The sequence below is a fragment of the Myxocyprinus asiaticus genome, chromosome 13, assembly GCF_019703515.2.
Source record: "Myxocyprinus asiaticus isolate MX2 ecotype Aquarium Trade chromosome 13, UBuf_Myxa_2, whole genome shotgun sequence".
NCBI classification, from domain to species: Eukaryota; Metazoa; Chordata; class Actinopteri; order Cypriniformes; family Catostomidae; genus Myxocyprinus; species Myxocyprinus asiaticus.
Window position 1 is genome coordinate 5277483 of NC_059356.1, and position 13511 is coordinate 5290993.

Consider the following 13511-nt stretch of genomic DNA (forward strand, 5'->3'; position numbering starts at 1 on the left):
GTAGAGGGGGGTAGCCTCTTTGTGGTCGCTGTAATGTGGTTCACTCTCAGTGCGGCACGTGGTGAGTTGTGCATGGATGCTGCTGTGGGTGGTGTGAAGCCTCCACATGCGCTATGTCTCCGCGGTAATGCGTTCAACAAGCCACATGATAAGATGCGCGGGTTGACAGTCTCAGACGCGGAGGCAAATGAGATTCGTCCTCCGCCACCCAGATTGAGGTGAGTTATTACGCCACCATGAGGACTTAAGAGTGCATTGGGAATTGGGCATTCCAAATTGGGGAGAAAAAGGGGAAAGAAAAAAAAGGAATGAGACTGATCATGGTTGGCAGTAGTTCACCTTTTTTAATGACTCTGTGTAAATTTCTAACATAAATGGAGCCAGATCTGTGACATAATATCTAAAATATTATGTGGCAAAACCATCTAGCCCTGGTGCCTTACCTGTTGGCAAGGCTTTAGTTACCTCAACAAGCTTCTCCAAAGTAATATCTGAGTCAAGAGAGTCTTTTTGAACATTCATCATTTTATGAAGTTCTAATGGCTCTAAGAAATTGCTAATATCCTTATCGGTAGACGAAGACTTGGAACTATAAAGATCGAAATAAAAATCTTTAAAGGCCTTATAAATATATGTGGAAGAAGTAAATACTCTATATTGCCTCTAGAAGACTTCACTGAAGGAATGGTGGAAGAAAACTCTCTCTGTTTTATGTATCTGGCAAGAGGTTTCCCTGCCTTGTTTTTTGTCTGTCTTGCCCTAAATAATCAAAACTCTACCCTCTGTGACAAAATAGTATTGTACCTATACTTTAGCTGAGTCAGCTCTCTAAGACCACTGGATGACATTCAGTGCTTCAGCTCTGTTTCAGCACATTTAATACTCTTCCAATTCTATGAATTCCTTACATTGATCTATTTAATGAGAACTGCCTTAAGCACCTCCCATGCCAGACCTGCAGAGAACACTGAGGACCAATTGGTTTCTTTTATTTTTTTAACATAAATATCATATAATACAGAGTTTTAAACACATATACAGGCAGGGTTGGGGAGTAACGCAATACATGGAACGGGATTACGTATTTAAAATACAAAATATAAGTAACTGTATTCCACTACAGTTACAATTTAAATCATTGGTAATTAGAATACAGTTACATACAAAAAGTATTTTGATTAGTGAAGAGATTACTTTGCATTTTATTGTCATTTGTTTAAATTAATATTTAGTCCTTTCAGTTGGAAAACATTTATACATAAAATGATGCGATCCAAAGTGCATTTGAACAGCAGTGAAACACTTTCTTATGATGTGTTACATTCATACGAGCAGACAGAGAAGTACGTTTGAAGTAAATTTGGAGCAAAAGAAATAGAAATAAACCGTATGTAAATTGTCAGCTTTACACTAAGCTAAAATGCTATTTCTAGCCATTTTACATGCCCGTTACCAGGCACGATCATATTTTTTTATCAAGAAAATTCACGTTGGATCATAATTTCTTTTCTAGTAAGACCTTTGATGTTCCTGCAAAAATCGTATTCTTGATAATAATTTTTGTATTGTTTTCCTGTACATTTTTTAGATATTTTTACAGGAAAACAATACAAAAATTATTAAATATATTATGCAGCTTTTATTTCTTTCATCACATTCCCAGTAGGTCAGTAGTTTAAATACACTTTGTTAATATTTGAATGCATTAGCTTTAAATAGTTTAACTTGGGTCAAATGTTTTGGGTAGCATTCCACAAGCTTCTCACAAAAAGTTGCTGGAATTTTGGCTCATTCCTCCAGACAGAACTGGTGTATCTGAGTCAGGTTTGTAGGCCTCCTCGCTTGCACATGCTTTTTCAGTTCTACCCACAAATTTTCTATTGGATTCAGGTCAGGGCTTTGTGATGGCCACTCCAATACCTTGACTTTGTTGTCCTTAAGCAATTTTGCCACAACTTTGGGGGTATGCTTGGATCATTGTCCATTTGGAAGACCCATTTGCGACCGAGCTTTAACTTCCTGGCTGATGTCTTGAGATGTTGCTTCAATATATCCACATAATTTTCCTTCCTTATGATGCCACCTATTTTGTGAAGTGCACCAGTCCCTCCTGCAGCAAAGCACCCCACAACATGATGCTGCCACCCTCATGCTTCACGGTTGGGATGGTGTTCTTTGGCTTGAAAGCCTCACCCTTTTTCCTCCAAAAATAACGAGGGTCATTATGGCCGAACAGTTACATTTTTGTTTCATTAGACCAGAGGACATTTATCCAGAAAGTAAGATCTTTGTCCCCATGTGCACTTGCAAACTGTAGTCTGGCTTTTTTATGGCAGTTTTGGAGCAGTGGCTTCTTCCTTGCTGAGCAGCCTTTCAGGTTATGTCGATATAGCACTCGTTTTACTGTGGATATAGATACTTGTCTCCTAGAGATGAACTACATTCATCTCTAGGAGACAGAATGCATCTCCTTCCTGAGTGGTATGATGGCTGTGTGGTCCCATGGTGTTTATACTTGCGTACTATTTTTGTACAGATGAGCGTGGCTCCTTCAGCCGTTTAGAAATTGCTCCCAAGGATGAACCAGACTTGTAGAGGTCCACAATGTTTTTTCTTAGGTCTTGGCTGATTTCTTTTAATTTTCCCATGATGTCAAGCAAAGAGGCACTGAGTTTGAAGGCAGGCCTTAAAATAAATCAGTACACCTCCTATCAGAAGCATAATTGGCTAATTGTCTAAAGGCTTGACATAATTATCTGGAATTTTCCAAGCTGCTTAAAGGCACAGTTAACTTAGTGTATGTAAACTTCTGACCCACTGGAATTGTGATATAGTCAATTAAAAGTGAAACAATCTGTATGTAAACAATTGTTGGAAAAATTACTCATGTCATGCACAAAGTAGATGTCCTGCTTATATTTAATCTGTGGAGTGGTTAAAAAATTAGTTTTAATGACTTCAACCTAAGTATATGTAAACTTCTGACTTAAACTGTAAATAAATTAATTTGACCAAAACGGCAAATGCTAACAATTCTGAGTTTCCAAGATGGGAGGAGGAGAGTACAGTTTCTGTAGTGAATGACAGGTTTTGTTCATTTTTCTAAATAGAAAAATGAACAAAACCTGTCATTCTTAGAAAAATGAACAAAACCTGTCATTCACTACAGAAACTGTACTCTCCTCCTCCATGTTGAAAGTTTAGAACTCCTCCCATCTCAGAAACTCAGGTATCAAAATTATCTCTGAGTTTCCCAGATGTAATTACAACTTCAGGGGTCATTCATGTGCAACTTCCGAGTGGGAAACTCATTTTTACGATAATTCCGATAGCATGTGAAGGCAGCATTAGGACATCATAGCACTGAATCTGTTCTTCTAAAAGTTTTTAATGATATTCTTTTAACTGTTGATTCATGGAATTCAGAGATCCTGGTCTTATTAGATCTTAGCGCCACTTTTGATACTGTAGACCACAGTATCCTTATCTCACGTCTTGAACAATGTGTGGGTATTTATGGCAACGCTCTCAGTTGGTTTAAATCATATCTTACAGATAGATGTTTCTCAGTTCGACTTGGGGATTTCTCATCTGCGTAAGCTCCTCTTACCAGTGGCGTTGCTCAGGACTCTATCTTGGCTCTTGTCCTGTTTTGTCTCTATATGCTTCCATTAGGAAGTATGTTTTAAGAAACATGGGGTATCATTTCACTGTTACGCAGATGACACCCAAATTTATTTACCACTGAAAATAAATGACAGAAATGCAATAAAACCCCTGCTGACCTGTCTAACTGATCTGAAATCATGGATGTCACTACATTTTTTGAGCCTTAATGACAGTAAAACTGAAATAATTATGTTTGGGCCATCTGATATTTCTGGTCTCCCCCATCTTAATCTGGACCATCTGGCTCCTTTCCATAAATCGTCAGTGAAAAATCTATGTTTTGTATTTGACAGTGCCCTTAAGTCTCAGTTTCATTCTTAAATTTTTTTTAAAATCTAAATTCAAGCCTTTTTTGTCATTTAAGGATTTTGAAAAGGTGATTCATGCCTTTATCTTTGCCTGACTAGACTATTGCAATTCCCTTTATATAGGAATTAGCCATGCATCCCTTGCTCGACTGCAAATGGTCCAGAATGCTGCAGCCTGACTGCTGATGGGTACATGCAAGCGTGAACATAACCCTCTTCACTGGCTTTCAGTTTGTCATAGAATTGATTATAAACTATTTGTTTATTTGTTTACCACAGGTGTGGGGTAAAAAGTCCCCTCGCCACCTTTAAAAAAAAAAAAAAAAAAAAGAACTTTGTTCAAAACAACCTTCCGCTGTTAATTCTTTTCACACATATTATGTTGCTACATCAATATTCAATATAAATACACATATTTCTTGAATCTTGATACACTTTGTGACCAGAAAAAAAGCACATATAAGCAGACTCCAATCCGATAATCCACCTTAAGAGCGTGGTGCTTGGCTCCCATTGAAATGAATTAAAATGCCTGTTCAGCTTCGCTCACCATATGCCAGCGGACATGTACCGTAATGAGAGACTGTTGGAGCGGAGCGGCCGCCTGCCTCAACAAAAAGTGAATAGAACAACAGTAGAAACAAATAAGCATAACCTAATCTTTCATGGTGCAAATCAAATGACAAACCGCATTAACAACACCTTGTTAGTAGCCTTGTTCTCTCTTTGATTTGTTTAACTGCCTCTGCGTGCTCAACTCCACGTGTTGTTGTTGTATTCAGCATCTGTCAACAGTAGCTTGCCTCATCTCTGATAATCCCCTCTGTATTAAGTGTTGGATCTAATACAGCTGCTAACATCAGATATTTGTCAGTGCAGAAACGAACACATATTGACTTGGGAAAATATACATGAGAAATGTAGTGCACCATTCCTTGCTCCACTCCCGCTTCGCTCCGCTCACATGCTTTTCTACAGGTAAAGAAATGTAGCAAATGACCCATTAATGTAATTGCTCTTTTGGGGGGAAAAAATGCTCTCTTTACAGTTTTTCTGAATTTCATGCCATTGACATAGCATTACCTGCAGTTTGCTCACTACAACTATGACATTTTAAAGTCCTTAATTGGCAGAAACTTTTCCCACATGAAGAGCAGTGGTATGGCTTCACTCCAGTGTGCAATCTCTCATGTTGCTTTAGGCCGTGAGACCGACGAAACCTCTTTCCACACTGAAGGCATGTGAAAGGCTTCTCTCCAGTGTGAACTCTCATGTGCACAGTAAGGTGTCCTTTATGAGTGAAACTGTTACCACACTGAAGACATGTGTAAGGTTTCTCTCCAGTGTGAATTCTCATGTGCACATTAAGGTCTCGTTTTTGTTTGAAACTGTTTCCACACTGAAGGCATGCGAAAGGTCTCTCTCCAGTGTGAATTCTCATATGCAAATTAAGGTGTCCTTTACGTATGAAACTCTTTCCACACTGATGGCATTTGAAAGGACTCTCTCCATTGTGAAGACTTATGTGAACCTGTAAGTCTCCTTTACGTGCGAAACTCTTTCCACACTGAGTGCAGGTGAAAGGCTTCTCTCCAGTGTGAATTCTCATGTGTACATTAAGGTTTTCTTTACGTGCTAAACTCTTTCCACACTGAGGGCACGTGAAGGAATTTTTGGCTTGAGTTTTGTTTTGTGAGGAATTCTTCTCAGTCTGTGAGCACTTAGAAGGTTTTTCTCCAGTTATGAAATGATGAGGATTCTGATACTGATGTTCCTCCTTCACTTCATTCAGTTCTTGATTTTCTTCTTTCACTTCTATTGGTTCTTGATTATGCTCCTTTTTCATTAAATCTAAAAAAGAAAATATCAAAGAAAATAGTCAAAAATGATAAAAGCACAAAATCCAATTGTGTTGGTACATTCATATTTTTGTTTTGTTTTGTTTGGTTAACAGAAACTGGGCAGGGGATTTTTAGTTCCCAGCATGCTTTGCATAGAACTCAATAGGGAGAGTAAATGTTAAAAGAAATTGGCTTTCGGCCAAAAGAGAAAAAAAAAAAAACTAATTTTTCTCTGACATTAAAGAAGCAGAAAAGCACCAAAGTAAAGTAGTCGGTATGACTCGTACATTGTATTCAAAGTCTTCTGAAGCCATACAAAAGTTTTGTGAATTGCAAAGGATGAGTTTAATAAGTAATTATATGGCCTGTGCTGCGCTTCATCAAATGAGTGCTACTTTATAGTTGACACGCTCATAAGCACGAACACGCATGTCTCGTGAAGTGCTACTATTTTTAGCACAGCTCATAGTTCTTCCTGGAATGTTTTCACCATGTAAGAGGCCAATCCGCTGGTCCGATGGTGTTTTCCAGCTGGATGGCCAAGGTCTGTGCGTGTTCGTCTTTTCTGGCACACGTTTGGTTTTACGTCTTAAACTATTTGGTTTAGTTTAGATTTGATCTGAAACCATTAATAATTTGATCTGTCTCCAATTGTATTAGACCTCGAATTAAGGTTGATATTCCAATTATTATTAGGGATCAAGATAATATATTGAATTATGATATATCGTGAACTAAAAAAAACTCGATATTTCGGAATTTGCATTATTGTTTTCTGTCCATGTGCACATAAATGAAATGACATGTCAAACATCATTATCGCTCTATTGCTTGATTTTACCCCTAATGCGCTTTTTTCTACACTGTTTACAAGGTCCTTGAAGTGCTTGAATTTAGCTTTTAGAAATGTAAGTACTGGAATACCTGGAAAATCGGCTTGTTTTGTTAAAAGGACTTAAATGGTCACTTTCTTCTGTGTAATGTGTGTCCATCAAAGATGAGATCCCACACTCCACTTTCAATGAATAATGTTGAAAATATCCTTTCTGTTCTTTAAAGTCAGACAAAAAAAAAAGAAAAATTACAAAATAGCATGGAAGGGCTAAAAAAACTGAGATTTGTCTCTCGTTAATAACTGGAACACCAGTGCAAGTCTGTGAGATGCTCGTTAAATTCTTAAAGTGACTTTTATCAAAAGACGACAATAATAATCTTATATTATTATGAGTTTCAATAACATCCATACATTTTCATATATAAAAAAGCCCACACTCTCACGGCAAAATCGTAAGGATTTGCACGACTTTTCTAAATTTGGCTAATTCGTATGATATCATACAACTGCACTGAATTCATACGACTTTCACCACAGCCAATGACATCTGATTCCCACGTCCCCCCTGGCTGCTAAGCCCTTGGGTTATATCTGCTCTGTAGAAATCTGAAATTTTCTAATTATTTAGTAACAGCCAGCAGAGGGTAGTAAATATAATAAGAATTGCATTTCTCATTTCCATATAATTCTTTTAAACAAAGGTACTAAAATAATTACTGGAATCGTTACTGGAACTGTTAAGGAACCAGAATTGTTAAGAGGAATCGGAACCAGAATCATAAAATTCCTTATGATTCCCATTTTTATGGGAATAAAAACTATACTATACATTTTTCCAGTAATTCTTTTCTTTCGACTCTATAATGAATATTGTAGTTATACCAAAACTGGTTTAAGGGCATCCCTAATAATAACATTTAGAATTGTTTCAATTATAACATTAAAAGTCTAATTTAAAATTATTATTTTCGGTGTGTCCAGAATTTCCAGTTTCTGACAAGAATTTTCATTTATGTGCATCACTAAAATTAAATGTTATTTTATGTGTTTTTGTGCAAGAGGATTATAAAGGGGAGACTTGTTACTGTTTAATATTTTGTTACAGAATGTTAAGATTTAAAAGACTTTCTGTTATATTGGGAGTTTTGGGGGTTACCGTTATCATGAAGACTGAAGAGTAGAGCTTGAGCTCAGGAGGACAGGTATGTAGCAACTCATAATGTAATAACAAAGCATAATGTAAAAAGTATTACATTAGTGATGTATTAAAATGTCCATAATATAATAATTTTCTCAAAATGTAATAAAATCTTGAGCTCATAATGTAATAATGTTTTTCGCAAAACGTAATAAGTTATTGTATGAGAAATGTGTTACATTATGAACACAATGTAGCAACTTATAATGTAATCACAGTTCATAATGTAATAGCAGCACATAATGCATAGGTGAAACAATGTTTACAATATAATCATTTTCTCTCAACATAATAAAGTTATGAAAACAAAACATAATAGTTTTTTAAATAGGTAATTTACATTAAAAAAATGTTTAGGCTTATTAGGCTACACTGTGTACTTGAACATTTTCATAAAAATCTTTACTAATTTTGTGATTATGACCTGTTCCATCATTTTGAGTCGCTTTGACCCAGAAACACATCTTAAGTTTTATGCACTAAATTAAAAAACTAAAGTTTATGTTTTCTAATTAAGTAATTATGTTTCTAATCATTGTTGAGATATAATCATTTAAATGGCTGTCATAAACACTTGTTCGTATTTTGCAAAAAAAAGTATAATGCATTTATACATTTTATATATATATTGAAACTGTGGGTTATTTATTTATTTTTATTTTTACAATGTAGGCTTTACTTTGTGCACAGTGTTATTATCGCACGCTATTTGTCTTTTATCAGTATGTATACCTTTTCATTGTTAAACTGAAAAGCATTTAATATCCTCTTTTAACTGAAGACTACAAGTGTCTTTGGCTTATGTAAATACAGTGTATTAGAAGTAATGTACAGTAATAATAATAACATCAACAAAAACAATATTAACATTATTTTTAATAATAATAAATGCATGAACATATAAATCTGGTGCATTTCGTGGGTAGTTTAAGACTATTTAGATTTTAAAAATATACTGTAAAGGAATATAAGTGTTTTTTATGCCTTACTATTGTTTTGTTTTGGAAATTATTACAATATGACAAAATTATTACATTTTAATTAAAATGTTTTTGGTGAGTTCATAGTGTAAAAAATTTCTCATAATGTAAAAACCGTTATTACATTATACATTATTGTTACCGCAAATTATGTCCAGGATAATGATCATTACTGGAGCTTATGAATAGGAGAAAACCACGTAAGACTACTAGTCACTGCTTATCACCGTCTTAGCAAGTGTATGAAACGTGACTAAATAAAACTATCATCTGGTTAAGAGCAAGCAGTAGGCGGCCGAACTAGATGATATTAGTAAACCCTGCAACCGCTGACTATGAACGGAACTGGCGATTTTGTGTCCGTGAGATCTATGTAATCGTCCGGCATATGACTCTGAGCAACAATCAGGATCTGAATGAAAGGATAATGAAAGTTAGGACGATTCAGAGTAATCAATAACTTAAAAAGATTACATTAAAAGAATGATCAGAAATCAATTAGAGCTTAAATCTAAATTAGAGGTTCAATTTAAATTGGAGTCAGATAAAATTAATAACAATTCAATTGAGTCAATTGATAAAGTGCAAATTAATAATAAGTGTTTTTGCTTCAGCACTCAGAAAAGACAGAACAATGCAGAAACATTAAGGGGCCATTCTATTGGAATCTGACATCGGACCAGTAGTTTTAAGCTACCCCCTTTTTTTTTTACAAAGTGGTGACGTGATGTCTTTTCAGCGCGACATTCAGTTCCATTCCACACAGTACATGAGGCTTGAGCTTCTGTCTCCAGCTGCTGTGGTAAGTCCATTCTTTTTGCCTATTAGAAGTGTTGAGGGAAAGCACAGGTGCACCCCATTTATACACATATATAGACCCTTTTAGTGCCGACGTCACAATTACGTAACGGCGTTAGCTGGAGGCAAAACAAAGGGAAAACTGGAGGCGGCCAATTCAAACCAGCACAGAGTCAGCTACATAAGGAGCTTAAAATGTCATCTTGTGTTGTTGGGTGCCAGAATCGACGGAGTACAGGCTCCAATTTGAAATGTTAGCGCATACCTGCTGCCACTGCCAGACAAAAAAAACTACGACAGCTGTGGTTAAACGCAATAAAACGAGCGGACTGGACAGAAACGATCATCAAAAATGCTCGCGTTTGCAGCGCACACTTCATATCAGGTAAGGTTAAATAAACTATTGTCTTTTGTTGGTATGGATTATGGTTTGGTTACGTGTCTAAAGATTTCTCATGCATGCCCACCTAATCAGAAATTGGGGAACAAGTTAAGTGATTTCTCACGTAACGCTAACTTTTTTAGCGCATAAGTTAGCTAACTTTGTTAGCCATACAACTAGCAGTTAGCTAACTGCTAGCTAATTACTAGAGACTAAACATAAAGGAAACTGTTTGTGTCGTCTCCCTTTCTACAGTTGCCTTAAGTGCAATTGTGGATAGGGAGAGGGGACAGTGAGAAGGCCCGGACTTCGTCCCCTCTGTGTTTTCTTATAAACGGCACAGTGACAGGCCTGTGGAAAAGCTGGAGAGGTAGGTGAAATTGAGTTTTCTAAATGTGGCTAAGTGAGTGCTACCATAGGCTGTAATTCGTGTGTGCAGTCTTCTTCACTAAAATCTCTCTGTTTTGTCACTGTTTTGTCCTGCTTTTCTAAGGCTGGAAAGGAAAAGGGAAAGTCTGACAGTGGAGCAAGAGGTTGCCATGGTAAGAACATTCAAATGATGTTTTATGCACTGTACAATGTTTTTGTCATACAGAATTATCAAACTGCTTTGTCACTTGTCTTTGACATGTCTTGTCTTTCATAAATGTCTTCCAGCTGATGATGATCCAATGACACCAGAGGAACCAGTGGAAGAAGCTGAGGCTATGGTCCCTCAAGCAGCATACAACAGTCTCAGTGAGAAGTATGACCAACTCAACACTGAATATGTCAACTTGAGAAAATACTTTTACCAACTCAAAGAGGAGAATCAAAGACTGAAAGAGGAGCTTCAGAAATCACGCTTCTCATTCTCCACGGTCAAAAACAAGGCTGCACACTTTCTGTTTCTCACTGGGCTAACTTCAGTCATCTTCAGTTGGTTAATGTCAAAAATAAAAGACAGTGTGCAGAAGCGAACTGAAAGTCTCATGCTGGAAGATCATTTATTAGTGGTCCTTATGAAACTGAGATTGGGGCTCAGTAACAGAGATATAGCATATACAGGTGCATCTCAATAAATTAGAATGTCGTGGAAAAGTTCATTTATTTCAATAATTCAACTCAAATTGTGAAACTCGTGTATTAAATAAATTAAATGCACACAGACTGAAGTAGTTTAAGTCTTTGGTTCTTTTAATTGTGATGATTTTGGCTCACATTTAACAAAAACCCACCAATTCACTATCTCAACAAATTAGAATATGGTGACATGCCAATCAGCTTATCAACTCAAAACACCTGCAAACGTTTCCTGAGCCTTCAAAATGGTCTCTCAGTTTGGTTAACTAGGCTACACAATCATGGGGAAGACTGCTGATCTGACAGTTGTCCAGAAGACAATCATTGACACCCTTCACAAGGAGGGTAAGCCACAAACATTCATTGCCAAAGAAGCTGGCTGTTCACAGAGTGCTGTATCCAAGCATGTTAACAGAAAGTTGAGTGGAAGGAAAAAGTGTGGAAGAAAAAGATGCACAACCAACCGAGAGAACCGCAGCCTTATGAGGATTGTCAAGCAAAATCGATTCAAGAATTTGGGTGAACTTCACAAGGAATGGACTGAGGCTGGGGTCAAGGCATCAAGAGCCACCACACACAGACGTGTCAAGGAATTTGGCTACAGTTGTCGTATTCCTCTTGTTAAGCCACTCCTGAACCACAGACAACGTCAGAGGCGTCTTACCTGGGCTAAGGAGAAGAAGAACTGGACTGTTGCCCAGTGGTCCAAAGTCCTCTTTTCAGATGAGAGCAAGTTTTGTGTTTCATTTGGAAACCAAGGTCCTAGAGTCTGGAGGAAGGGTGGAGAAGCTCATAGCCCAAGTTGCTTGAAGTCCAGTGTTAAGTTTCCACAGTCTGTGATGATTTGGGGTGCAATGTCATCTGCTGGTTTTGGTCCATTGTGTTTTTTGAAAACCAAAGTCACTGCACCCATTTACCAAGAAATTTTGGAGCACTTCATGCTTCCTTCTGCTGACCAGCTTTTTAAAGATGCTGATTTCATTTTCCAGCAGGATTTGGCACCTGCCCACACTGCCAAAAGCACCAAAAGTTGGTTAAATGACCGTGGTGTTGGTGTGCTTGACTGGCCAGCAAACTCCCCAGACCTGAACCCCATAGAGAATCTATGGGGTATTGTCAAGAGGAAAATGAGAAACAAGAGACCAAAAAATGCAGATGAGCTGAAGGCCACTGTCAAAGAAACCTGGGCTTCCATACCACCTCAGCAGTGCCACAAACTGATCACCTCCATGCCACGCCGAATTGAGGCAGTAATTAAAGCAAAAGGAGCCCCTACCAGATATTGAGTACATATACAGTAAATGAACATACTTTCCAGAAGGCCAACAATTCACTAAAAATGTTTTTTTTATTTTTTTTATTGGTCTTATGATGTATTCTAATTTGTTGTGAATTGGTGGGTTTTTGTTAAATGTGAGCCAAAATCATCACAATTAAAAGAACCAAAGACTTAAACTACTTCAGTCTGTGTGCACTGAATTTATTTAATACACGAGTTTCACAATTTGAGTTGAATTACTGAAATAAATGAACTTTTCCACGACATTCTAATTTATTGAGATGCACCTGTATGTTCAAAGTTTCTGAAAGCACAGTGTCAAACATTCTAAGATCCTGGTTACCTGTAATGGCAAACATATTGAAATCTATTATTAAATGGCCAAGTAAGGGTGCTGTCCTTAAAAATATGCCCAAAAGTTTCAGGCGACATTTCAAGAGATGCAGGTGTATAATTGACTGTACAGAGATATTCATAGAGAGACCTACTAACTTGACTGCTAGAGCTCAAACCTGGTCCAACTACAAGCATAACAACAACGTTAAGTGCCTGGTGGGAATAACACCTGCAGGGGCAGTTTCATTTATGTCTGCAGGCTGGGGTGGGAGAGTGTCAGATAAGCAAATAACACTTGAATCAGGATTTTTGCACCTGTTAGAGCCAAAAGATGAAATCTTAGCAGACAGGGGATTTTTGATCAGGGATGAACTTGCTGCTTATGGTGCCACTTTGCATATACCAAGTTTCACTAAAGGAAAGAGTCAGTTACCTGCTTGTGAAGTAGATTCATCCAGACAACTGTCTCGTGTGAGAATACACATAGAGAGAGTTATAAGCAGATGGAAGAGTTTCAGAATGTTGCACTCTGTTATTCTGTGTGGTGCTCTTACCAATTTCTGTAAATCTGTGGTGCCCAGAAAAGAAAGAGTATGTCGTGTATGAAATAATGTCTGTGTGCATGTGTGTGTCTGTGTGTAAAACAATGAACTGACAATTTATATGCTTTTCACTCTGCTCACTTTGAGAATTTAATGTTTTTTTTCTAAACTATTGTGATTAATTGTGAATCATCTGTGATTGTATATACATTGTTGTGATTGATTGTGACTAGAATTTTGAAGAACCTGGTAAGAAAGAATAATCAAATACAGAAAGTTAA

The 13511-nt window shown here is 37.1% G+C and overlaps 2 protein-coding genes and 1 long non-coding RNA gene across 4 annotated transcripts in view; 2 read left to right on the forward strand and 1 right to left on the reverse strand.

Moving 5' to 3' along the window:
• The window catches only part of LOC127450374 (gastrula zinc finger protein XlCGF57.1-like), a 306871-nt gene that overhangs the window by 286037 nt on the left and 7323 nt on the right, over window positions 1-13511 (reverse strand). The gene's annotated exons all lie outside the window — the stretch shown is intronic.
• The window catches only part of LOC127450364 (gastrula zinc finger protein XlCGF8.2DB-like), a 142719-nt gene that overhangs the window by 12108 nt on the left and 117100 nt on the right, over window positions 1-13511 (forward strand). The gene's annotated exons all lie outside the window — the stretch shown is intronic.
• On the forward strand, window positions 8772-11055 carry LOC127450439 (uncharacterized). Of its 2 annotated transcripts, XR_007898991.1 has the most exons (4): window positions 8772-10014; window positions 10267-10381; window positions 10505-10553; window positions 10669-11055. It is a non-coding gene; the product is annotated as an uncharacterized LOC127450439 (long non-coding RNA). The 2 variants fall into 2 exon arrangements; XR_007898990.1 differs by having other exon boundaries at window positions 8772-10381.